Here is a 27,893-nt window from a genome sequence, read left to right as displayed (position 1 = left end):
TGAAGCGCTAAAATGCGGTGCACTGATGTAAAAACACTTGCCCCAAAACTCCATGGTAATCTGTCACACATAAAATGATTGGTTCAGTAACTAACTAGTCACTTCTTGATAATCTACTTGATAAAAGGCTGAGTGAATTGTATGGGGAGAAAAAGAAGTGTGAAGGCATCATGTTTTATAAGGCCTTGTCTACACTACCACTTAAGTCAATGTAAGTTACATTGCTCAGGGGTGTGAAAAACCATCCCCCTGAGCAACGTAAGTGACATAAACTTAAAGCAGTGTCTACACCGCGCTACGTCGGCAGGAGATGCTATGTTGACGTAATACGTCTTAACCAGACACACTAAACCAGCATCGCTGGCAGTGGCACTGATTTAGCATGGTAGTGAAGATAAGCCCTTAAAGGTAAGTCAAACAAACATCCAGGCTGGGATTTTCAAAAGTGATTTGTAAGCAGTTTTCAATGGGATTTGGGTGCCTAACACCTTTGGGCCTTGTCTTCACTAGGAAAAACGGCGTGTTCTTACCTTGTGTCAGCAAACACATGATAAAATCCTGGTGAAGACAAGCAGTTGCAGTATTAACATGTGTCAGCAAGTCAAGGTAATCCCTAGACTCCCTCATAGCGTTTACCTTGACCTGCTAACTGATGAAAACTACAACCTGTCTTTTCTTCATTCGGATTTTACCTCAGATTGGTGTTTCCAATCCAACATATTGGATGATAGATGACCCCTATTTAACAGTTGGAGATAATTCACAATTCACCCCGATTCTCAGGTAAGATTACACCCATTAGAGTCAATCCCCACAATGAGAAACAAGTAAATGAGACAAGGCAGTCTGTGTCTGGATTTAGACCTTTAGAAAGCAAAATATTGGTGCTGCTGACTTTTCTGTTATAATTTTGAGATTTTCTGCACCGAACAGGATGTTGGGGTGTCTTGAGACATGCAAAGAGTCTTCAGAGTGCAATCCCATTGTGCAGGAGCTTAGTTGGAATTTTACCTGTCCCAGGATCAGAGTGATTCTGTAGATCTTGAGAGTCCAGCAATTGCTTATGATATTTTGTTCCCAATGCATATTCTGAATAACCACATAACTCTAAAAATAAGTCACTAAGCCTTTCCTTCCACCTTGAGTTTGGCTTACAGCAAATGCAGTGCTGGATGTTACTGACAGCCAGTTCCTTCAAATAATCATGGAAGTCAGTGAATACACTTGAATCATCAATGCTTTCAGGGAGAACATAAGTCTGTGGCATGAGACACTGGCTGTCTGATGAGATCCTTACTTTCAGATTAACTTTGTGAAGACTTTGACAACTTTAGGGTCTGCTAAAATTCTGTTAATTACTAGAGAGGGTTGCTGTGTCTCATGTAGAATGATCTCTTGTGACAGTTTTGCTGTAAGCCACCATTTGGAGTGGTTAACAAAATGCAACAGGGGATGGCTACTAACACATAATTAAATGAGAAGCCACATAACTCCAGCTGCTGTTAATGAGATCACTTCTTGTATGGAGTTTGACACCCAGTCCTAAATTCAGGGATCTTTGTGCAAATCCTTCAATCATCTATGCTGACCTGGCATGTCAATGTGCTCAGGCACAGTACAGGAAATTGAGTTTTTTTAAGAATCAATTTGTGTCTGCTTTTAAAAGGAATAGAGTCCTAAATTAGCATAGCACTTCCATCAAACAGTGGGCTCAATCCTTAGCTGTGGCTCTCTACCACCTGTATAGGCCCCAGGCTAGGTTTTGCCAGGAGCTGATCTGGTCCCCAGCACAGCTTAAAGCAGCCTCAGTGTTGCTCTGGGCTGTGCCAGCCTTAGATCACCACATTGCAGCAATGCTCCAGACATGCCTCCAGTCTGGGAAACCTGTTACCCCAACTTCACTGCCCCTTTGCATGGCTGCATCAGTGCAGAGATGATATCAGGCTCAAGGATCTGGCTCTTTACTACCAAGACATCTTAAAATATTTTAATGATATAGGAATATAGGTATTACCATGCCAGATCAGTGGTCCATCTATCCAGGATCCTGTCTCTGACAGTAGCCTATATCCGATGCTTGAAAGGAAGCCTAGGGCATGGCCACACTTGCAGATGTAGAGCGCTTTGAGTTAAACCCGCCTTCGGAGAGCGCAGTAGGTAAAGCGCTGCAGTCTGTCCACACTGACAGGAACAAGCGCGCTGGTGTGGCCACATTTGCAGCACTTGCAGCGGCATTGGGAGCGGTGCATTATGGGCAGCTATCCCACAGAGCACCTCTTCCCATTCTGGCATTGTGGCTTGTGCGAAGGGGGGCGTTCTGGGTCCTGTCCCAAAGCCCCGTGATGCATCGGTTTGCATCCCAGCAATCCCTGTGCTTCCATCCACATTTGGCGCCATCTTTCAATGGCGCACGCTCTGTCTTCCCTTTCAGTCTGCGGGAATGGAGCCCAAACTGCTGAGGAGTATGCGGACGAGTCTTGCCAGCACGTCACGTTTAACAGTCCAGTTATTTCTTATGATCCAAAGTGACAATGAGGGCTCCGATGATGATGATATCAACTCGATTAACACATATGACACAAGTTTGCTTGTGACATTTACGGACATGCTCACCACCGTGGAACACTGCTTTTGGGCTCGGGAAACAAGCACTGAGCGGTGGGATCACATCGTCATCCAAGTCTGGGATGACTAGCAGTGGCTGCAGAACTTTCGGATGAGAAAAGCCACTTTCATGGGACTGTGTGAGCAGCTCGCCCCCACCCTGCGGTGCAAGGACACGAGATTGAGAGCTGTCCTGACGGTGGAGAAGCGGGTGGCTATTGCAATCTGGAAGCTGGCAACTCCAGACAGCGACCGATCGGTCGCTATCCAGTTTGGAGTGGGGAAGTCGACTGTTAGAATCGTGTTGATGCAAGTTTGCAGGGCCATTAATCACATCCTGCTCAGAAGAACTGTGACTCCAGGTAACATGCATGACATTGTGGATGGCTTTGCACAAATGGGTTTTCCTAAGTGCGGAGGGGTGATAGATGGTACACATATTGCAATTCTGGCACCTGCCCACTTAACCTCCGAGTACGTTAATCGGAAGGGGTATTTCTCTATGGTTCTCCAGGCACTTGTGGATCACCGTGGGTGTTTCATTGACATTAACGCAGGCTGGCCCGGAAAGGTGCATGACGCACGCATCTTTTGGAACACTGGCCTGTTCACGAAGCTGCAAGCTGGGACTTTTTTCCCAGACCAGAAGATCACCATAGGGGAAGTTGAAATGCCCATTGTGATCCTTGAGACCCCGCTTACCCTTTAATGCCGTGGCTCAGGAAACTCTACACAGGGAGCCTTGACAGCAGTAAGGAGCGGTTCAACAACAGGCTGAGCTGGTGCAGAATGGCTGTGCAGTGTGCTTTTGGCTGTTTAAAGGGCTGCTGGTGCTCTCTGTATGGGAAGCTGGACCTGGCCAATGACAGCATCCCCGTGGTTATATCCGAGTGCTGTACCCTCCATGACATTTGTGAAGGGAAGGGTGAACGATTCACTCAGGCATGGAACTCGGAGGTTCAACACCTGGAGGCTGAATTTGAACAGCCAGAGAGCAGGGCTACTAGAGGGGCCCAGCGCGGAGCTGCAAGGATTAGGAATGCCTTGACGGAGCAATTTGAGGCTGAAAGCCACCAGTAATGTCTCATGCCCTGCACGAGAGTGAAGTGCAGAGGTTCCAATGTTAGTAGGAATCTGTATTTGCTACGCTGACTTGCAGTGCCTGTTTCTTTCCTGGACGGAGGTATCTTTTACCTTATACAATAATAAAGAACGTTTTCAAAGCCAAAAAAACCCCCATTTATTGAAAAGAAACAACTGCTTGGGCAAGGGGGTGGGGTGGGGTGGGGAATGGTACAATCACAGATTTGCGTATGTCCTGTTCTCATACTCAGCCTTCCTGTCTGGAGTGCTGTGCCATGAGTGCTGCACTTCAGGATGGCTACACTGCATGGTGATGGGGGTTGAGAGCAGTGGGTAAGGGTCGTAGTTTTCAGGGCTGGGTGGTGAAGCTACAGGTGTTGGAGGCAGCTGGTGGCGGTAAGAACCTGGATGTTGGGGAAAGTGGGTTGGAGGTGACATGGGGGCACAAGGGAAAGAGTTTTGGAACAAGGGCTGTAGGGGGGGTTGGGCACGATAGTGCTTCGCCTGCATGGCTACGAGCACCTGGATCGAGTCCGCTTGGCACTCCATTATGCTTATCAGCCAATCTGTGCTTTGCTGCTGGAGCACCGTGCTTTTGTGCCGGTGCTCCTCATTCTGCTGGCAGATCTTCCTTTCACTGTGCCGCCACTTCTTCGATTTTCATTACTTGCATGCTGCATTACTTCATGCAACATGTCTTCCTTGCTTCTATGTGGCCTCTTTCCAATTCTTTGGAGTCTTTCAGCTGGTGATAACATGGACCGCTGAGATCCCAAGGTTGCATCTGTAAAGGCAAAATGCAACACTTAACAGAGGCAGCATTGTTCACACCAGACAGAGCAATGATTCCCCTGTACTTAAGGGCAAGTACAGTCTACACAATAGCATAATTTTCCCATCCCAAAGCAAGCGCACATAACCCACGGGAGCCCCAAAATGGTGAGTAAGCACAGGGTCAAGCGTGACTGATTGTTTCACGGCTGTACTGTCCTCTGGGTTTCTGTGCCTTGGGGAGAGACAACAGCGGCAAGGGGCCCCTATACTGAACACTGTTCCCACATTTTCCACAGGAGTTTGTCCTGGAAGACATCTCGCTGCTGAGGGGACCTGGGAAGCAAAGGAGGGTCTTCTACTGCAATGCGGATTCCGCCCTGGATATGCAGCTTGCCTTTGTGCAGCAATGGTTCCCCCGCCCCTCACGGCACAGTGGCGCTGACATGTTAGCCTTAGTGGGACAAGGACCACAGTGGCTCTCCCGAGGAACCTGCGCAAGCGCATTGCTCAAGTTCTGGCTGAGACCTTTGAAGAGATCACTGAGGCCTATTATCATGATGTGAGAGAGCACATCAATGCCCTATTCCGCATCTAGGCATGCATGCAGCCCTAACCCTCCTCGCCCCAAGAGCCCGCACCGAATAACTTCCTTCCCAAAATAAAAGCCGCTTACCGGGCACCTCCTCTGGTGTTTGTCCTTCCCCAAGCACCGGCCACCGCGACTGGCTACCTTCCTCCTGGCTTGAGAACAGCTCCTGGCTGCATGGATCTAGGGATTCCGGGGTGTCTTCTTCCGCCTCAGCACCCTCGCTCCCGCTTTGCTGCTGCTCCTCCTCCTCCCGCCTTGTTGAGCTGGGCTCTGAAGTGTCCATGGCGGTCTTCAGAGTGGAGGTGGGGTCGCCCCCAAGTATCGCGTCCGGCTCTTTATAGAAATGGCAAGTCACAGGAGCAGCACCGGAGCAGATGTTTGCCTTGCGGGCTTTGCAGTAGGCACTCCGCAGCTCCTTCACTTTAACCCTGCACTGCAGTACATCCCGGTCCTGGCCCCTTTCCATCATGTCCCTTGATATCTGCCCAAACATATCGTAATTCCTATGGCTGGAGTGCAGCTGGGACTGGACAGCTTCCTCCCCCCAAACACTGATGACGTCCAGCACCTCACCATTGCTTCATACTGGGGCTCACCTGGCGTGTGGAGGATGGTCGCCAGGAAAGATTCGCTGAGAGCACTCCATGCCTGGCTGAGCAAACAGGAAGGGGATTTTCAAAATTCCCAGAGAATTTAAAGGGCGGGTCTGACGGTTGGTCACCTGAGGGCAGGGCAGTAGAGTTCAAAGTGATGACCAGAGTGGCTAGAACAGGCATTGTGGGACACTTCTGGAGGATGATCAGAGTGCACTAACAGACCAGGGCATCCACACTGGTGCTGCGGCACTCCAGCGGGGGCGCAGCAAAAGTTATTCCACTCGCCAAGGTGGAGTACCAGCAGCGCTGTAGCCGCGGAGTCAGAGCACTCTACGTGCCTTGCAAGTGTGGAGGGGTAGTGAGCTAGTGCGCCCGGGGCTCCTTTAATGGCTCTAACTCGCAAGTCTAGCCAAGCTCTTAGAAAGGGGTATTATATTCAGCAAAATGAATAGGGAGGAAGTTTCTTCCTAATCATAGGCTGTTAATGGTGAGTTTAGCTTATCTATTTAGTTATTTATGCCAAAGCTAACAAAATAAAAGAGGTAAAACAGATGGCTTCCTCTCATCTTATAACAAGTATTTGTTTAGGTGTTTTGTTCTCTCTTTTGTGTGTTTCCTATTTATCACAGAAAGACAGTAAAAATCTGGGCTTTACATTTTGTCATGAAGGTGGTCAGATTTGTAGTTTTTGACACTGACATCCCTTATACATTTGTATTTTAGCTTGTGTACCTGGAGAATATACTATTCTTCTCTATGTCAAATTCTTTTTTGAATTCTACTAAGCAATTTACCTCAATGATATATTGTGGCAGAGAGTTCCATTGGTTAATTATTCATTTTTAAAATAGAATGAAATACTTTTTTTACACAGTGTTGCTTTTCAATTTCATTTGATAAATTCTGAGAGAGCAAACAGGAACGGGCATTTAACCTTTTCTATACCATCAATTTTTACATGTATTGTGTCAGTTTTTAGTCATATCTCCTCTCTCAACTATTCCCTTCAGTCAACCAGGCAATGCAAGAGTTTTAAGGAATTGGGCAAAGTTATTGTGCTCTATCTGACAGCTCCATCACAGCGGTCAGCCAAAGACAGAAAGAAAAGGACTCATTGGCTGAAGACTCCACTCCTACAATCAAAAACACTGAGTAGAGTCAGTGGAAAAGAAAGAGTGCTACTGTACTAGATGAGGAGTCCAATGATGGAAGAGCATTGCCAATAGCAAACCATGAATTGTGGGGAGACGTGGATGGGAAAGGTGCTCCTTTCTGCGTATTTACACTCCCAGGGATAGTTTTTGTTAGCTCAACAAAACACAGGAGAGGTTCACAGCTAATCTCTCTTAGCCATGCAGGAAATTAACTGCAGCCCTAGAGCTATAGTAATTTCCATTGGCTGCTTGGCCCCAAGTATAGGAGAGACTATTAGGAGAATCATGAACAATGATGCATGGGAGACTGCATTAATCTGCATCAGTTCTTGTGACCTTACCACCCATGCAGTGTGTGTAGCTGATTTTTATTCATGAGAAGGGGGGCATGGATCAACATTCACGTCACACTCCCCGTCAGTACCTGGGCCGGGCAAGTAAACATTCATCGATGAATCCTGGTCACGTGCCACACGAGGCACGGCACACATAGACTAAGGAGAAGACTCATGAGAAGTGGAAAGAGGACTGTGAGAGGGTGCCAGGTTCTACAGCTGTGCATAGCTATTTTTCTGATTCACTCTGGAAGCCAGGGCAGGTGGATCCTCTTAGCTCCAAATTAAGTGTTAAAAAAGTTGTGAGAGTCTAAAAGATGAGGGACTTAAATGTAGGGCGAAATGGTGAAAATAGACAAGCTCAGAAGGAAGTTCAGGTTGAGAACTATATTTCTCATTATTTAAGTTAAGAATTACAACCTCAAGAAAGCAGTCAGTTTGGATAATATTCAGGGTATGTGTTTAGTATGTCAGCAGCATAAGAATGCTACCTGCTTATGCATCTGGGGACTTAGCTTTGGTTCTGAATGTTTCAGAATCATTCTGCATACATCCCAAATGGATACAATAATTAGCAATGGATTTCCTACTAAGGAAAAGCAACAGCACTGAAAAAACAGGCATTTCTACCGCACTTGGCTATTTTTGAGTATCTCCACGTAACAAATACAGGTATAACAAATTCTGTGCATTGGTCATCTTTTTTATTATTAGTGTTATTATTATTCATGGAATCATTTAGTGATTGTAGATGAAACAGATGAATCATATGTTCTCATCCTGGCTGATATTTCAATGCAAGTGCAAAAGAATTCATTGTTGGTGTGCAAAGTTGGCAGATTTACAAATCCCAAGTTATTTATATGTTCTAATTAGCAAAATGTGCTATGTAACTAAGATATTTGCTGCCATAAAAAAAAAACAACAGTGAATTTCCTATACAAGTAGCTGGTACTTGAATTTTATAATTTCCCTGTTGTTTTTTAAAGTGGAAGTTGAAAAGCTAATGTTGTTATAATAAGAACAAGAAAATACAATGCAACATATTCAAATACAGGCATGTTCCATTTGACTTAGTTGTTGAAAGGTGCATTTTGCTGCATTTCCCTTATCATTAGTGCTTTATTTGGCTAAATATTAATTAGTTTTCACTTAATGGATTAATTAGTTGAATAGTATTTGTAATGTTCTTGGGATATCCTACTATATTCTTGAGGGTAAAATTTATCCTTGATTCACTGGCGTAACAATTATTAATGTTAATGGAGGATAACTATGCACTGATGTCAGAACGCACCCCTTTCGATCTTAATTTTGCACATTTAAAATCCCATTTGAAGAACTCCTCCCCACATCTTGTTAATATATAAACTCTTGAATCCTCCATTTCTCGCACAATCAGATCACATTTATGTGTAAAGCAAGTGATACTAGGTGTACTTTTACGGTGATACACAATTACCACCATTCTTTCTGCTTCTCTCCCTTCCTTCAGGTTTCTAGCTTCTGTTCTGCTTGACTTCATGCAAGGGAGAAGGCAGGATTGTAACACTATTTATTGAAAAATACCCATATTTGAATTATTTGCTAAGAGAAAAGGGCCCGATTCCACTCTCACAGCCCTGTAAATTAGAGTCTTTCATTGAAGCCCCTAGAACTATGTCAGTGTAACTGATGTGAGATCAGAATGAGACCCTAGGGCTTCCAGAACACTCCATACTAATTAGGGCCAGATTCTGCTTTCTCTTTCATGCAGCTGCACAGGAGGGCTAAGGAATAACCAGAATTGCCAGAAATGGTGCTGCTTGCCCCTGACAGTGGGTCAAGATAGGCAAAGAGTAGAGGGAACTAGGGCTCTGCTCCACTCACGCCATGCACCAATCAATCAGCAGAGCTGGATTGCTGTATGTGGGGGAACAGGGGGTTTACTGCACTCCTTGCAGTGTACTGCAGACTGCGCTCTCAACATAACTGGGAGCTCTGGGAGGCAGTGACCTCTGAGGCACCTCCTAGATTGATGTGTCTCCACAACATCTCTACTGCAGAGCTATGGCTAAATGTCACAACGTAGCTCTGAGAGATTGAATTAAAGTCATAGTTCTCTGTCAGCCTATCACATATGGCACCCAAGAGCAAAAAGGCACAACATGTGCTAGGGAAAAGCAAAACGGGTACAACCTATGGCAAATCCATTTCATCACTACAATGCCCTGCTGTTTGCAACTAACTGTATTGTCAGACCCATACACCAAGAAAGAGGGCATGGCTGCAAGAACAAGGGGTGCCAGTGCTCTGTTTCCCCCAAGTAAGCATGCCTTAGGAAGAGTATACAAGAGCATATGTTAAAGCAGCCCCTGGCAGCTCTACCATATACTGCTAGAAGAACGTGAAGCACATTGATCATGGAAATATCAATCATGAAGGCAGATTCCTGTGCAGGAGACAGCCAATGAGTGGTGATATTGATTACAAAGCCGTGTCCTCCACAATGGAATGTGTGCATCTTGGAATGTGGTCTGTGGCCTAGCTCTCTGGTAATTAATCAGTCCTATAGCAACCTCAACAGTGCGATATAATTACACATCACTTTTTGTCACTGCCAGTAACCACAGTCCCGAGAGCGAATGTCTTTTGTACGCAGAACATACGTATGCTCTTGTGGTACCTTGGTATGATGGGGCATTGTAGCTTAGCCCTACTTCTCTTTACAGCCACAGTAGTGCTCAAAGGGGGTAGATGGGATTAACTTGTGCTCCTTGTTCACTGTTGGGCCAGTTCTATGGATACATTCCATTCCCATCATAGGCACTGACTTCCCCTCTGCCCGGTGGGTGCTCAACCCCGTCCCGCCCCTGGCCTGCCTCTTCCTGCTCCTGCACGGCCCTCGCACTGCCCCCATTCCATCCCTTTCCCAAAATCCCTGCCCCTTTTCTGCCTCCTCCCCTGAACGCGACACATCCCCGCTCCTCCCCCTCCCTCCGGGAAAGTCCTAAGCACCACCCAACAGCTGTTAGGTGGGTACCAAGCACCCGCTAATTTTTCCCTTGGGTGCTCCAGCCCCAGAGCACCCACGGAGTCGGCGCCTATGATTCCCATCGGTGACTGTCATCCTTGGCAATATTTGTGTAAGCTTTTGTAGCATATTCATCACCCACCAGCTTTCCTTATTTACCTGGTAACATCATCTTCAAATCTGCACAGCTCTAGGGGACTGGACACCTTTTATTGTACATTTCTGACCATATCATGCTTCCTTGCACTGATGAGGATATACTAGAGAAGAGTAAGGTTTCACAAGGATGGAACACCAGCAATTCTAGGGCTCTGCAAGGGTTTCCAGGGTATGTTTCTTTCCTCTGGAAACTGATGACTACGTACCTTGTACTCTGCTAGGGTATTAATGATCAATAAATAAAATGGACAAATTTCTGCCTTCCAGTAAACATGCATAACACCTACAGACGTCAAGCACGTATCTAAAGTTAGAATATGGCTCCACAATGTAATGTCTTGTCTACCTGTCACATACAGTAGGAACCATACAGATATTTTAAAGGGCTCAGATTTTTATTCTTCTCTGTGATATTTTTTAAATAGCCATAAAAACCATGGAAAACAAACCCAGACACTCAAGCCCTGCAGTCTTGCCTCTTCAGTAATCAGACACACTAGTGCCAAATGCATGCAAAATGCCACCATTCTTATTTGATAGGGTTTGCACTCCCTTTGCATAGGTATAAAGGGCTAGTGAAGGGTACATGGCAGTGGAGAATGAGGACCTAAAACTCACAGTCCTGACATATTCACTGTACTGCTTATTTGTGTGCCAAATGAGATTGGCTGTGAGAACAGCCCTTCATTAATCCTCCCACAGGAGCATGGATGCTAATGACACTGACCTTCTCAAAAAGGGGATATGGAAATAGAGATATGGGTTCCTGTGCTCCAGGTCTTCTGAGTCATCTGAGAAGCAACTATTGAATGAATCCCAAACTAACGACAAGTACACACTGTTCCCAACTCTCCCAACTACTCTACTTCTTGACAGTTTAGCAAATTTTCTGTTTATCTTTATTCAACAGAAAGTAGACCTGAAGAAAAACACTGATTAAGTAAACAGCTTGCAGAAATATACATGTCAATGAGATGTGTTTTTCTTTGTATATAATAAATTATCATGTGCATTTCAAATGATTCTGGAATTGGAAAGAAATCATATACAGCCAGAAGGAGCTCTTTGCATTTTCCTTGCCTACAGTACCTTTCATTTTCATATTTCTGACATAATCTGTTTTAATCTAAGATTACTTTACATATAACTTCATGTAGCTTTGGACCCTGGCTATACCTAACCTAAAAAAAAAAAAATAAAATGTAAAAAGCTACTCCAATAATAATGTCTCTGCACTCACTAGAGACAACGTTGGATAAAATCTGAGCCCTCTGTCAAACTTTCATCCTGAATTCAGACCAAAAAAGTTTTCTGAAGTTTGAAAAAGGTTGATTTAACTGCAGCAGGCACTTCTAGGTTCCAGCCAGAAGCGGAAGTACGAATGCCAAAATACCTCAACGAAGTGAGTCCTCTCCATTAGTAAAGTTTGTCTGAGTAAAAGCGAAAAGGCCCTGACATCTAATGAGAAAATCTGTTGTCATTAGAGATGGGCCCAAGCCACAAAGTTCTGCTCTGAATCCAGATCTGGATCCAAATTTTCCATTGTTTGGGGATTTGAGATCTGTGGCTTTGGTTCAACCCATTATAGAAAATGGGCCAAGCTGCAAAGTTTGGGTCAGCCTCCAGATTTGAACATGCCCAGAGTCTGGAGGCACTTGGAGCTATTATTCTGGTTCAGACCAGGCTCCTGAGTTTTACAGACTCAAAAATTTCAGAGTGTTCAGAAAAAAAAGTTCAGATTAGTTTCTAAATGTTTAGTTCTTATTTAAATGAAATGGCCCTTTTCTTTTCCTTCCTCCCCCTCCCCGCGGCAGAGTTATTTATCAGCCTGCTACACTTGCTTTTGGAAAAGACGTTTTCTCTTGCTTTTGAAAGCTGTGCTCAAATGAAGCAAGACTGCAACTAGCCTTTCAGAGACATGCTATTGACTTAGCTCCTATAATGAATCACACGCTGGCTGTATCCACACCATGAGAATCAAGCTTCTCTAGTCTGGGAAAGAGCTTTCACCTCTGAAGTCACACTCAACAGAACAATCTTTGTGTCAGTAAAAGGAAGGCCACTCCTTGTCACCAAAACCTTTATAAACAAAGATACTGGAAAGCAGAGGGTATGAGGCATTAAACCCTTATTTTGCCAGTGGTATCAGAGACCTAGGATGCGTGGGCCATTTCTTTGTTATAGACACTATTTTTATACCTGCATGACTCCACTGAGCTAAATTGGTTGTTTCTGGTTTAGACAAGCACGAAATGAGAACCAACCCTTAATATCTTCTTTCAAAAACACTGCACAAATGGTGTTGGTTGTTACCGATAGAACTGTACTAAACAATAGAGACATGGCCCCTCCCCAGAAACGTTTGCAATCTAAATACACTCTATGGCCAACTGTGAAAGGGACAACTCACTGCTGGTGCCTCCTTGTGGCTGGGTGTGGTGTAGCAACTCTCTTTGTTGAGGGTCCACTGCCGGTGGTTGCTTAGTCTCTGCAGGGGCTGCCTCTTCCTGTAACTTGGCCTTCTGGCCAGGTCACTGCAAAGTCTCTCCCCTTCTGTAGTAGTCTGTGGCTGAAAAAAAAGCAAGAATGAATGAATGTAAATAAACCGAATTAATAAGGGAGAGAGGGGAATGAATCGCTTTCAGAATGCATCAGGATCTGGTCTTCCCTTCCTTCAGGGTGGGCCTTGAGGCAGTGGTTGTCTGGGAAGCTCCTGCCTTCAGTCAGCCCTTTCCTCAAGAGGTGAGGGTTAAAGATCCGTTCTCTTCCCTGGTAGGGTGACCATACAGCAAATGTAAAAAATCGGGATGGGGTGGGGGGTAATAGGAACCTATATAAGAAAGAGACCGAAAAATCAGGACTGTCCCTATAAAATCAGGACATCTGGTCACCCTGGTCTGCCCGCAAGTGAGCTGTTTTGTTCTCCCTTCAAGCTCTTCCTCCTCTAGCCTATACATGCCTTGCAGGTGTGGCAGAATAAAGCTGGCTGAGCCCAAAGCAGGTTCTTAACACTTTGTTGTCCAGTGAGGGGTTTGAATACTCCATCGCACCAACATCAAGGGCACTGGGAGACCAGAAGAAGGTACTACCCTAAAGACTGATCTCTCTCTTTCCACTTTGCCTCCACCCCAATTATTCTTCTTTACCTTAGTGGTTAGTATAATACATGGGTGACACTGTTTGCAAACTCTGTGTTTGTGAAAGCTCCTGGTTTGACAGCCCAGAACTGAAAACCACTATTTCTATCCACTCCCCCACCTACCTCCCCTAAACCCTGATTAGGAGGGGACAAGGTCAGCCTCTATGCCTATTCAAATCCATAGCCTCTCTACAGTGACTGCCAACATGAGGGCCAATTCTGGGTGTAAGCTTTTGTGTCCACTAGGAAATCCACCTGTCCACTAGGAACTAGACTGTGGACTTTGTTAGATAACCTCATCTGTGTAGCTATCATGCATTATTTACTTACTGAGCATGCATTTTCTATGTGGTGATAAACTAGTTTCTTTTACAGGATATTTTGCTTTGTCTAGTTATGTGGGATTAGAATTTACATGCCAACACCTAAAACCATATTGCGTTCACAAACACAGAGAACAAGAACAAATGTAATTGATTCAGACAACATATGTAAAAAGATAAACTACATCAATTTGTTTCAGGAATCTGCTCTTCTATCTTTCACGAGCAGGTACTTATATGCTGAAATGGATGATTAGCCTGTGGAACTCATCGCTACGGGATGTGGTGATGGCAAAAAGTATAACTGGGTTAAAAAAAAATGAACTAGATAAGTTATTGGAGGATAGGTCCATCAATGGCTATTAGCTAAGATGGTCAGAGATGCCACCCCATGCTCGGAGCAACCCCAAACCTCTGTCTACCAGAAGCCAGAAGTCGAAGACATGGGTGGATCACTCCAAAATTGCCTTGTTTTGTACACTCCTCCTGAAGCTCTGCTACTAGCCACGGTCAGAGACAGGACACTGGGACAGATGGATGATTGCTCTGACCCAGTATGGCAGCTCTTATACTCTTATCTCATTAGCAGAAGTCTTTTGTAGTCTTGCATTTCTGCCTCTCTTGCTTCTTGCTGCCTTATTGCTTAGGCCCCAGACCTGCAACTGGCTGTGCCCGTGTGCACTATTGACTTTAGTGAGGCTCCATGAGGGTACAGGGGCGCACTCAGTTACAGTCAATTTCAGGATTATAGCAATAAATTGTGAATTCTTTGAGGCAGTTATGGTTCCTACCCCTGTGTTGTACAGCACCTAGCACAACAGTACCCCAATTACAGTTGGTCAAAGATTATCAGTAGTAAATAACAAAGAAAATGCAGAAATAGACATTATCTCAAAGATGAGGTGAAAGTATGTAGTAAGTGAGAAACAAAGCACAGAGTAAAAAATTCAATTTCTAGCAGAAACAATGGGATGAAAATGGTTTTGTACAGGTGCCCGGAGTTATTAATTGTAGCCCTAGAATAGAAATTTTTCATAAATGTTCATGCCAGAAGGGATCATTATGATCATCTACTCTGACCACGTGCATAACACAAGTCACAGAATTCTCACCAAGTGAAATCAAGCCCACAGCTCTTTGCTGAACTAGAGCACATCAAAGAACAGGAAATACAAAATATACAGTTTATACAAATGTTCAAGTTGTGTGGAATATCCAAGGGGCACAGGAAGATAATGCAAGTCAGAAAGATGAGAATAGCACACAACTATGTAACTTTTCTTTGACACCCCTTTTCACTTGCAATAAATAGAACAATGACAGGGCTATTTTTCTGAGGAAAACTGTACATGTGTGTGTGCACGAAATGTTTTTAATGTTAATTTCTTTGTCCTCTTGATCACATACGGGGAGTATTAGGCCTGTGCAAAAAGTTCCAGTACAGCCCAGAATCCAAGGTGAGTCATTTCTAAACAAAATTCAATCCATGCTTGGGAATGTTTCCTCAACAGAAGCTGATCTTGTTTGAAAAATCCTATTTTTCCCAACTTCTGCGTTCCTTACAGTTGCTACATGCCACCACAGCCATCCCATTGGTCTCAGGATCCAAGGACCACTTCTCCCACATATACATACACACACATTCAGAAACAGAAATTAGCAGTGATCCTAACTAGATAGATGGGATTCTAAGAATCAGAGAATAGGGTTCCTGTACTTCACACACATTCATATGCAATTGTCTGCCTAATTTTGGCGTGCAATTACAATTCCATGCACACATTACCTGTTCAGTATCTACCTAGTTACCTACATGTGTAGTTAACTAACTTGCACATGCAACCATGGTAACTGTGCCCTTGGGTGCATGTCTGAAGTTCAGAAAACCACGCACTACAGGTGTTATTGATTTTTCAAAGTCAGTGCATACTTGTAACTTGGTGGTTTTAACACATGGTTGTTTAGTTAAGCATTTTTCCATAGTACAGTATATGATGGTTTATTGAAATCTGGGTTTTGGTGGTAAAGTAACAGCACTATATAAGCAATGTATTTAGAGATGGTTTGTGGAGGAGACTCAAGAATAGCTTTGACGAAGCTCCACAAAATCTTAAAGTTAGCGCCCAAATGAAATCTTGCCCGTTTGAAATCAGTGGGAGTTTTTGCCTTGTTGTTCAGAATGAGAACCGATAAACAGATTCACTATCAATGTAACCCCTGACACAGGATAAGCTGCATAGGAACAATCACGAGGTGTTTCTCAAGCGCAGATCAACGAATCATTCTCACAGCCAAATCTGCACATCGTGATAGAAATACCTTGATAAAAGTTGTGTAAAACTTGGCCATGTCTAGAAAGAGAGAAGCACAACAGGCAGCGAGTTCACTGTATGAGTCCCCATGATGGGAACATTTCTTTGCTTTGGACCTGGGAATCTTTACATTGACTCATTGCTATTATTACTCTGATCGTGGACCAGGACCCCATTGTGCTAGGTGCTGCACAAATACAGAATGAGCAGGTGGACTTTGTCCTAGAGAGTTTATAATCTTGGTATAAGACCAGAGACAACAGGTGGAGACAGACAGAGGGAGAATCAAGCTCACAGTAAAAACCAGAAATGTCAAGAGATTTCATTTATTGAATGAAATTAAAACAGTTTTATTCATTTAAATATGTTATTATATTATACACTGAGATAACACATACTTTTTTTTATTATAGGGAACTATTAGAAAAGAAATACCAGGTTTTATTATGCTCTACCTTACCCATATCATGTACTTACCTTATACTTCACTCAGTTGTGTTATCAGAAATATTTTATAAATGGTATTATAAAGCTAGCTACTATGGTACAGTAGCTAATATGGCTGTCCCGAAGCTTGGTACTTTTAAGAGCATGCATGTCCTGATCATGAATATACTCTCGTACCTACATGCTTCTTCAGTAGCAGCAATCACTCCAACAAAGTGCAGGATGACTGCCCACTCGTAAACGCAGAACTTTTGATTTTTTGATACTATGGCACCATCATATTCTGAATGATTCAAATAGTTCCAGCTGCATTAGTATCAAACTGCTGTTTTAAACCAAACTGCTCTTCTGAAGTCATCTTGTCCTGTGTTTGCAACTGGTGATAACAGCCAAAAATCAGCTGTGTGACCATGCTCGGTGTCACCATATCTATTTTTAAAGCCCAAGGAATGAAAAATGAAAACAAAATTTCACCCCCCATACCTTAGCAGCCAAAGCAAAAATGTGCCACCAATTTAAATTGATGCTGTTACTGCACTGTACAAAAGCCTTTAAATTAGATTGTTTCCCTCTAATGATTGTATGATCCTGGCTGTAAACATTTCTCTACAGTTTTTCCTGGTGCCCCTATCCTAAACAGCGATATTGATGCATGATTAGTTGGTTGACATCTGGCACAGGCCAAAGTGAATGCAGAAAAATCCTTTTGCCTTTTAAAGCACTGGCTTAATTCCATGCCTGTCAGACACTATTACAATTCCACTTGTTAACAGGAAGCCATGGGTAAGACTATTGCCCAGGTTGTAGCTTTTTAAATTTCTTTAACAGATAAGAAAACTAAATTTATGCCGCATCCTCTTCCTTTTGCTTCACAACACACAGATTCTGAGCCAGCCTCCCCACCACTACAACACTGACAAGAAGCTCCAAATCTGCCAGAGTAGGCAGCCAAAAAAATTAGCTGTCATGAGCTGTCCTGCAAAAGGATTGTTTTTAAAGCAAGGCTAATGGGAGAAAGTAAATGTAGCTATAGGTTCCTCTGAGCTGTTTAATACTGTAATGTTCTGGTTCGCTGCAGGTGCTCAGATACTAAGGGAACTAGTATCTAGAGTAGTCTCACCTCTTACATGGGGAGATCCAGTGTGCATTTCCTTAATGTTTGAAGTTTGATGAAGCTCACTTCCAACCCCACCTCTCAGGCTGTTTGTCCAGCCTCTGTTTGAATGATTCTGATTTTTCCTTTTCTGTTCCTTAGATGCAGGTTTTCCTGAGTAATGATGGCTGACACTTGGGGCTCAGTTCAGATAAGATAATCCAGAAGTTTGAATGATATTTATTTGAACTGGTATTAGCTCGTGCATCTGTATAAGGAGATGGGAAACTCAGTAGAGGACAGGGATTCTCAGGAGATTCAGAGTGCTCCTGCTTCCTGTCCAGAGCACAGCCCAGAAGGGAAGAGATGTGAAAAAATAAGTGGAGATGGAACTCAGTAAACATAACACCATGGAGCCTAAAAAGGGGGTTCTCCTTTCCTTGGGGCCAATTCTGTCAAACCTATAGACACAGTAGGATCTGGCTCGTTCTCTCTTCACCCATCCCTAATGTGGAGGAGAGAGAACCTCTCCCTTCCCTGCTGAAATAGAACCCAGAATATTAGCTCTCTTGCAAGAGTCTCAAATTAGTACATGATAGTGCTGCCCTGGACAGATTGCTTGGGGCTCATTGGAAAAAAGGGCTTTCAGAATTTCACTCAGCTTCTTCGATTTTACTTTATGCAAACTTACTTTTCTTCTTCCCCACCCTCACCCAATGGGAGAAAAAAAATATATACAGTGCTGTTTTCTTCATACCTTTCATCAGGAGAAAAGTTTACTGTATCTTTCTGCAGCTTTTTCCTTAAAGAACTATATTGACTTAAAAGATCAAAGAGAAGAATAGTTCAGGGAACAGCTTCTTCTGACCAGCCAAATATAAACCTGTATCTTGAGATCCATCTACACTGATAAAAGCTTTTCCTTCCCAAAATGTATTTCTTTGTAACAATAGATCTGATCCTGCCATTCTTACCCAAACAAGTAATTCAATTGCCAGAGTGGCAGGATAAAACCCAATGACAGCTCTTCATCTGCACTTAACTTTAAGCCATAGCCTTATTTTGATGTTCCTGTTTTGCCTGAAATAAAGAAAATGGTGGAAAATGACAGCATGCAGTCGGGCACATTTGTGTACACTGGGCTTTCTGTATGGCTAAAAGCCTTTGATCTGTCTTGTGAGGGTGCCCCCCATAAGGCTTTATGGAAATATGCTTATGAAATATATATATAAATCTTCAGGTTTGGGGCACGTGGTTCAGACCCTGGATCTGTGTTGGAGCAGATTGGTGTGTCTGGCTCAACAAGACAGGGTGCTGGAGTCCCAAGCTGGCAGGGAAAGCAGGGGCAGAATTATTCTTGGCACACCAGTTGGCAGTCCCAAGGGGTTTTCTGTGATCTAACCCATCACAGGTCTTTCTTGCCAAGAACATGGAAATGATGGGGAAAATATAGGGGAAAATAGCAGATAAATAGCAGAAGCAGATAAAAATCTCCACATTTTCCAATAAGAAATACTTCAGTCTAAATCAATTCAGGCTAAACTCCAGTCAGTGTCAGAAGCGAGGTCAAACAATGTTACCATGGTAAATGTCAGCATTTAGGAGTTCAACCAGAAATTGACTAGTCTTTATATTCATCCCTAGTTATATTTTGTGAACTATCTGTGACTATTAGAGAATCATTTTGTCATGTGTAAAGTATTACCCATTTGAGAACCACCATATTTCAAGGACAGATTAAAATATGCCCTTATTATAGACCATGCTGATTATTATAAATCTTTATTTGAGGGTCCCAGGATAGAAAAATAATTTAAGTAGATGCAATTTATTCAATACTGCAGCAGCCAAGGGCTTCGCCAGCACTCAGGAACGTAATCATTTAATGACAGCACTGGAGTCTGTCAGAGTGAAATGAAAAATTCATTTTCAGATCCTTTTGATCATTTTGCTTTGCATGAGGATAAGCCTTTGTCATATCTTTAAAGCTCATATAGATATCCTGCACTTATAGAATCAATGTCTTCCATTAAGGGTATCACGTCTTTCATAGACAAATTAACTCTTTCATTGGCATTCTTTTTTGGATTCAGCTATTAACATTAGAAGAGACTGACTTAACCAATACTTGTAAGAGGAGGCTGAAAGCTTAGGCTTGTTTATTTTCTTATCTATCTTAGGTACTTCTATGGCCCCCATTACTGGAGCATCTGGGCCTATCACAATCCTTAATGTATTTATTCTCACAACTCTCCTGTCAGGTAGGAAAGTGCTATTATCCCCATTTTAAAGATGGAGAATTGAGGCACAGATAAGGAGGTAGGCACCTAAATATCTTTGACAAACTGGGCCAATGTGACTTTGATAGCCAAATGACCTTAACTCTGCCTCCTTAGAGGCACTGGTCTCTCCTCTTTCCGTCTTTGCAGAAGGAATATCCAAAACATGCACCATAGGATGTTGGCTTCCTAATGTGCTTCAGCCGCACTTGTGTCCAATACTCAGTGTGATAGTTTGTGACCAAGTAACTAGTCTCTATATAAGAAGGGACCAGGAAAGTCTGAGGCTAGTGTCCTAACCGCAGAACCATTCTTCTTAACCAGAATCTTTGCTTAACTCTTGATTTCTTTCAAAGTGTTGCTTGAATGACAGGTCACTTTATAAATGAAACATTTATCTGCCATTTATTATTATTATTGGGGAGATAATTAGCAGAGGCAAGGATTCAAGTCTACCCAGGGGCAAAAACCTCATTTCATATCAAGTTCATTTTGAAACTTTTACACAAAGACTTGAGAGCCTTGGTCTGGGGGTGATGGTGTAGGGAGGAAGCCTGGTTGAGAGTAGGGAGTTTCCAAGAGTTTAAGAAAATGTATATAAGCACCGGAAAAAAAAAGCTTTTGTTCTCCTCTTCACCAAAACTTGCAATTTTTTTTTCAGTTTTACTCAACAGTAGGTTTCTCTGGTGATAACGTACTGACTGTCTCTCTTGACCTGGCTACTGGGGACATGCAGCATATGGTGGTGACGTTACCTTTGCAGGTCACCTTTAAAAGGTGTGAAAATCAATTTACTGAAATTGAATGTGTCAAAACTTAGTGATATTTAAAGTGCTTGTATCAAGTCTAGGCTACTGCAGATATATTGTATACTCTGACTGTGAATTCCGTTAGACCACTCTCCTGACTTCTTTAGAAGGAAATAATATGTTTTCATTAGGCTTAGATTAGTTGTTAAGACTCTTGCATGTCTTCATTTGAAATCACTGCAGACAGTGTACGTGGATTACTAAAACTAGCCCCCCTTAATCATTATCTGTCCCGCAAAAGAGACTAAAACATTATTGATTACTAACCTTCAAGTGTGTGAAAATCTATGAGTCTATTTACAAAATATTTTCATAAAGTTTCAGGGAAAATCTTGGGAGTGTACAGCTACACTTACAGTTCTGTTACATGGGTGCACCTTCTGCACTCAGCAGAAATTTCAGGGAGAAACTTAGATACGTCCTTCCAGCACCTTGAGTCCAATTCTGCCCTCAGTTACACCCACATAATGCCCACAAATACAATAGGGGCCATATATGCACATTTGAAAACGAGACACCGCTCTCAAGTTTATAAAATGTGAACCAAACAGTTTTGTGCTATAAGTTGTAGGGTGAGCTACATGTAGAGCATCAGTTGGTTAAAAAAAACCCCCAAACACACCAGATTTAATTAAGGCTAGATTCATGGCGTAAAACTCCTCAGATGGAAGCTGGACAGCACAGAGGTTTTTGGAAGCCTGGGGAAAAATCTGAAACTGAAGACGCACATCCTTTTTAAAAAAAAATGACCACAGAGACAAGAGAGTTTAAGAAAAGATGTCATGGAGAGGTGAGATAGAGCCCAAGCCTGTGGGGTCACTCCTCTCCCTGTGGTGGTGCTCCGGTGTGTCTGGGGGGCTACTCCTGATCCCAGGCCTCACTCCCCATGGGAGTGGTATAATCAAACCCTGACCCCGCTCCTACCTGCAAGCCCTCAACCTGGTAGGTCACGTTGGGCCCAATGAGGTGAAGCCAGTGGTTGCAATAGTGGGATCTGGGGCAGATATCTTGCTCCCTGTATTATTGATGGTGGGTACCAAACCTGAGTGGCACTGCAGCCCCATGCAGCAGATCGCAATACCACTCACTCAAATTTGATCTGGCTGCCCCTCTGTCATTTATGGGGAACTATCAAACAAGGGGCCCCTTTTGCCCTCATGCTCCAGGCTGCCATGGATGGGAGGTGCTGTACAATGCAAATATCTTATTAGTTATAGGGAGAAAGTCCAGTAAGTTTTTTTTAGATGGGACAGAGAGTAGGCAGATGCTTTAGCTGAGATTGATCCATAAGTCGGTAAAGTCTGATAATATTTATCAAATATCTCTAGCTTTTCTGATATTTTATAACCTCAGAGTTTTTTCTCTCACTCATACCAGATCGGATCCTCTGGATCTGTTCGTTCTTGGCTTGTAATGATAAAGCCTTTGATCTAGGGTGAGGTGATACATCTTTTAGAAATCAATAAGGTGACTCTCATGAACCTTTTTTTGAAAATGGTCCCTATAATGCCCTATAAATCATTCAAGAAGCAAACTTTGCAACCAAATTAATGGGTTACTTACCTCCACTATTTCTTCCAAGCATTGTACTATCTGATGCCAAAATATTTGCATTTTCCTCCTCCTCCTCCTAATCCTCATGCCAGAACTACAGTTCTGTGTTCTTGTTTATGCCTGTTTGAGTGCTGAGTGATTTTGATTAAGTTTATGCATTTTTTTCCTAGTGAACAAACTGAAGCTCATACAGAACACAGTTTTTTTGCATATCCACCGAGACTTCAGATTACATTGTTTGCCAATGTGTGTGAAAACTAGTCAACAATTTAAGAAATGAGAAGTGTTATTATTCCAAATGGAAAATTTACCGAACTTTATAATCCACAACCAGCTTAAATCTTTTCAACATAACACATGCACCACCGAGTTACCATTCAGGGTCATGCAAGATTTAAAAGTAGATCCCTTGATAACTGTGGGATTACTATGGGGAAAGAATTCAAACCTCTAGGAATAAAGACAACATGAAGATATGTAGAGATCTCCCACTAAAGCAGAGATCACAACTCAAGGACCAGATCAGTCTGTTTCAAGGGTGAACTGCAAAGCTTTAACTCCTTTTGTCCCAGTGAGAGCTATGGAAGTCTCTGAATGCAGCAGATCCAGCGTGGTTTCACTGAACAGGGAGGGGCATGGCTCAGAGAGAACATGCAAGGGTCCACCATACCTCCTATGGGCAGTGGGCCTGCAGACCAGGTATCTGAATACAGTCAGAGAAAGTGGCAAGGTAGTGGAGATTGTGGATTGGATTATGGTCCCACAATCCTCTGAAAAGATTCTTTTCAGGTTGCCTGGCATAGGGACTGAGATTTGATTGTAAATATTTAATACACATGGAAAGGTGCTTAGGATCTTATCCAAATATACACTTAAGGGGAGACTTTCAAAGTGGAATGAGGCACCCAGGTGCCTGTCTTGTGCGCCTTTGAAATTCTCCTCCTCAACCGTTAACATTACAAACAAGTACAATTTAAAAATTAGTCCACAAGGTGGGTTGTTCTATTTTGTTTTGCCGAGCTGACAAGATCTGTATTCTGTGTTCCTCATGCAAGAGCTGATGAGACTGCACACTCCGACAGCCCAGGCTGAATGCAACTAGTCGCCTCGATTCAGTGCCTATGAAATCATCTCCCCTAACAAGAGAAACACAGAACCCTCATACAGAAGGAAATCATGTTCAAATACCTTGAAGTGTGTTAACTAATAACTCATGTCTATCCCTGGGTTCAATTTATTATTTACAGCCTTAATTTCTGTCTATGTTTATTTTTAAATTATCATTCATTTCCAAAAACATGCTTGGCATTGTACAAGCCTAATGAGAGGCAGTCCCTTCCCCAAAGAGCTTACATTCTACAAAAGACAAAAACACACACGGGGTAGCGACCAGGGGAACAACCAGAGGAGAACATGGCTAGGTGGTGATTGGCTATCCCTACAATCTTGACTTCAGTTCACTTCTTAAAGGATTTTGCTGGAAACTTCACAAGTAAATTTGGACACTACAGATTAGAATTAGTGCAGTACTAACTCCCAAACTTGCTGCCCGCTACCACACACAATATGCTACAGTGTCCATTTTGACTAAGAGGAAACTGAGCACTAGTTTTATTTCTGAAACCAATGTATTACCCTTATTGTTTCAGGATAGCCCACCTGCTAATCTTGATGGCCAGTTCCCACTCACACATGACATATTGTGACAATCACTTTAAAGGTCCTTAAGCGAATTGTTTATAAATTGTTACTTTTTATTCCTATCTTCTAAACCTCATGGGGGCCTAAGTGTTGTTCAAGTCTAAAGCCTACAGGAAAGGCAGATGAGAACTGGGCAATCTTCAACAGTGCAAAGAATCTTTACCAGAACAAAGAAATGCTGCTTATTTATTCTGCCACTTATTTATTCTGAAATGTGTGTAATTCGAGGGTGGTTTACACTAATGGCAGTGATTTGCATAGTTTCCACAGTGCACCACAGTGAAATGTCAGACCCCAGGCAGGCAAGCTGGTCCTATGCATTTCCCCCCCTTTTCTTTCTCTTTTGTGAAAAAATTAAAAAGCAAAATTAGCCTCCTTATTCAAGAAAACATGAATGCTGGAAGGCTAGGAACGATCACCTGGGTTTGCTCATTTGTTTTTAACCCATGTGCATTAGGAGGGAGGTACACATCCTCTGTAGAGATGGAGATTGGTAGGAAGATAGGATGAAGCTATTGAATAACAGAGATCCTTGGAGGACTCCCCCCATACTAGACCTGCTTGTCACACCTTATTTCCTCTATGCGTAAAGGCTTCAGCTGTGTAGCTTGCTAATATTTATTAAAAACATTACCTGACTTGGTGAATAGGGATCAGAAGCAAAAGACTAAAGATGAACACCTGGCCCCGCTGAAGTCAGCTGCAAAACTCCCCTGGACTTCCATTCTAAGGGCCCAACTCATACTTGCCGCACAGCTCCTGTGTGCCAGCATAAAAAGGCAGTCAGCTCACTGTATCCGCTCACATATTGAGTACCCACCAGACATTGGGCCAGCATATCTGGATCTATGCAATTCACCGCAGGCATGCCCACAGTGTTTCTACATCCCAACCATCAGAATGATCCATAGGGGCTATAGGCAGCTGGGCACAAGTGAGTGCAGGCCCTAATGCTGCGCTGAGCTGTACAAGAGGTCAAACTGGCAACCAGCGGCCCTAGTATAGAGGAGAATCAATGGTGGCCTTTCCTCTTTCTTCTTCCCCTCCGGTCATTGTTCCAAGCTCAGTATTAGCACAGAAATGAATATGGGCCTCAGTTCTTTGCTTTACGTCCTCTGCATCTCCTCTGACATTTTCCTCTGTTATGCTTTGGCCATCTAGGTATCCAGGGTTAGAGGGATTTCACTGGTAGAATACAGAGTTGCAGCAGGAACTCAGCTGCTTCAACAGTTGAGAAACTGACAGAAAGAAGCAAGACTCCTCCCATCAACTGTTGTCTCATTGGCTGGAATGACGCTACCCATTAAATGAACCAGATGGGCAAACATGAGAGCTTTGAGAAGCAAAATTACAAAGTGAGAAACTACTTATTTTAATCTCCCGATTTCATGTTTTGGTTGTCGGATTGTTTCTTGCTATGCTGCAACTGTTATTAACTTACTGATTCGAGAGATAATATTTAATTAAACTACTTTGCAGCTTACTACTGTTTGGGGATTTTGTTAATTAATCTTTATGTAATTGCTATGGTGTACAGCAAAAGTGCTTGAATTAGACATTCTACCTCTTTCAGCACATATAATTTCTGAACATAACCAACTGTTAACAAGGGAGGGAGGGAAGAGTTTAGGACTGAACAGCTCTGAACCAGTTCCTTTGACCTCACTGTTGGATTCTGTTATACAATTTTTTTTTTTTTTTTTAACATGAGATATACAAATTTAGGACATTTTTCTTGCTTTCTCCCCTCAATCCATACCCCACTTATTTAAATTGCGGACTGCATAGAGATCAGATGATCGGTTGTCCAGCAGGAGTTCACTAATAACAAAGCCAGATTCTGATCTCAGCTACACCAGTGTAAATCTCCAATGGAATTACTCCATGTTTACACTGCTGTAACTGAGATCAGAATCTGGACTTTGGAGTTTAGCTTCTTTCTAATTCTCTAACCACTGATAGACTCTTAGTGGATTTCCTCAAAGCTACAACTCAAAAGAATGCTATGCAAAGCAGCGATGATACGATCTGTTGAGACCCAATAATCAATCTTAGCAAGACCCTAAGCCCTGGTCTACACTAGGACTTTAGGTCGAATTTAGCACCGTTAAATCGATGTAAACCTGCACCCATCCACATGATGAAGCCCTTTATTTCGACTTAAAGGGCTCTTAAAATTGATTTCCTTACTCCACCCCTGACAAGTGGATTAGCGCTTAAATCGGCCTTGCAGGGTCGAATTTGGGGTACTGTGGACACAATTCGACGGTATTGGCCTCCGGGAGCTATCCCAGAGTGCTCCATTGTGACCGCTCTGGACAGCGCTCTCAACTCAGATGCACTGGCCAGGTAGACAAGAAAAGAACTGCGAACTTTTGAATCTCATTTCCTGTTTGGCCAGTGTGGCAAGCTGCAGGTGACCATGCAGAGCTCATCAGCAGAGGTGACCATGATGGAGTCTCAGAATCGCAAAAGAGCTCCAGCATGGACTGAACGGGAGGTACGGGATCTGATCACTGTATGGGGAGAGGAATCCGTGCTATCAGAACTCCGTTTCAGTTTTCGAAATGCCAAAACCTTTGTCAAAATCTCCCAGGGCATGAAGGACAGAGGCCATAACAGGGACCCGAACCAGTGCCGCGTGAAACTTAAGGAGCTGAGGCAAGCCTACCAGAAAACCAGAGAGGTGAATGGCTGCTCTGGGTCAGAACCCCAAACATGCCGCTTCTATGATGAGCTGCATGCCATTTTAGGGGGTTCAGTCACCACTACCCCAGCCGTGTTGTTTGATTCCTTCAATGGAGATGGAGGCAACATGGAAGCAGGTTTTGGGGACGAAGAAGATGATGAAGATGAAGTTGTAGATAGCTCACAGCAAGCAAGCGGAGAAACCGCTTTTCCCGACAGCCAGGAACTGTTTCTCACCCTGGACCTGGAGCCAGTACCCCCCGAACCCACCCAAGGCTGCCTCCTGGACCAGGAAGATGGAGAAGGGACCTCCGGTGAGTGTACCTTTTAAAATACTATACATGGTTTAAAAGCAAGCATGTGAAAGGATTACTTTGCCCTGGCATTCGCGGCTCTCCTGGATGTACTCCCAAAGCCTTTGCAAAAGGTTTCTGGGGAGGGCAGCCTTATTGCGTCCTTCATGGTAGGACACTTTACCACTCCATGCCAGTAACACGTACTCGGGAATCATTGTACAACAAAGCATTGCAGTGTATGTTTGCTGGCGTTCAAACAACATCCGTTCTTTATCTCTCTGTGTTATCCTCAGGAGAGTGAGATATCATTCATGGTCACCTGGTTGAAATAGGGTGCTTTTCTTCAGGGGACACTCAGAAGAGCCCGTTCCTGCTGGGCTGTTTGCCTGTGGCTGAACAGAAATGTTCCCCGCTGTTAGCCACGGGGAGGGTGGAGGGTTGAGGGGGTAGCCACGTGGTGGGGGGAGGCAAAATGCGACCTTGTAACGAAAGCACATGTGCTATGTATGTAATGTTAACAGCAAGGTTTACCCTGAAAGAGTGTAGCCACTGTTTCATAAAATGTGTCTTTTTAAATATCGCTGTCCCTTTTTTTTCCTCCACCAGCTGCATGTGTTTCAATGATCACAGGATCTTCTCCTTCCCAGAGGCTAGTGAAGATTAGAAAGAAAAAAAAAACGCACTTGTGATGAAATGTTCTCTGAGCTCATGCTGTCCTCCCACACTGACAGAGCACAGACGAATGCGTGGAGGCAAATAATGTCAAAGTGCAGGAAAGCACAAAATGACTGGGAGGAGAGGTGGCGTGCTGAAGAGAGTAAGTGGCGGGCTGAAGACAGGGCTGAAGCTCAAATGTGGTGGCAGCGTGATGAGAGGAGGCAGGATTCAATGCTGAGGCTGCTGGAGGACCAAATCAGTATGCTCCAGTGTATGGCTGAGCTGCAG

This window comes from Chelonia mydas, chromosome 12 (assembly GCF_015237465.2).
Source record: "Chelonia mydas isolate rCheMyd1 chromosome 12, rCheMyd1.pri.v2, whole genome shotgun sequence".
Classification (NCBI taxonomy): domain Eukaryota; kingdom Metazoa; phylum Chordata; order Testudines; family Cheloniidae; genus Chelonia; species Chelonia mydas.
The sequence above is the reverse complement of the archived record's forward strand: the minus strand, read 5'-3'. Positions refer to the sequence as shown.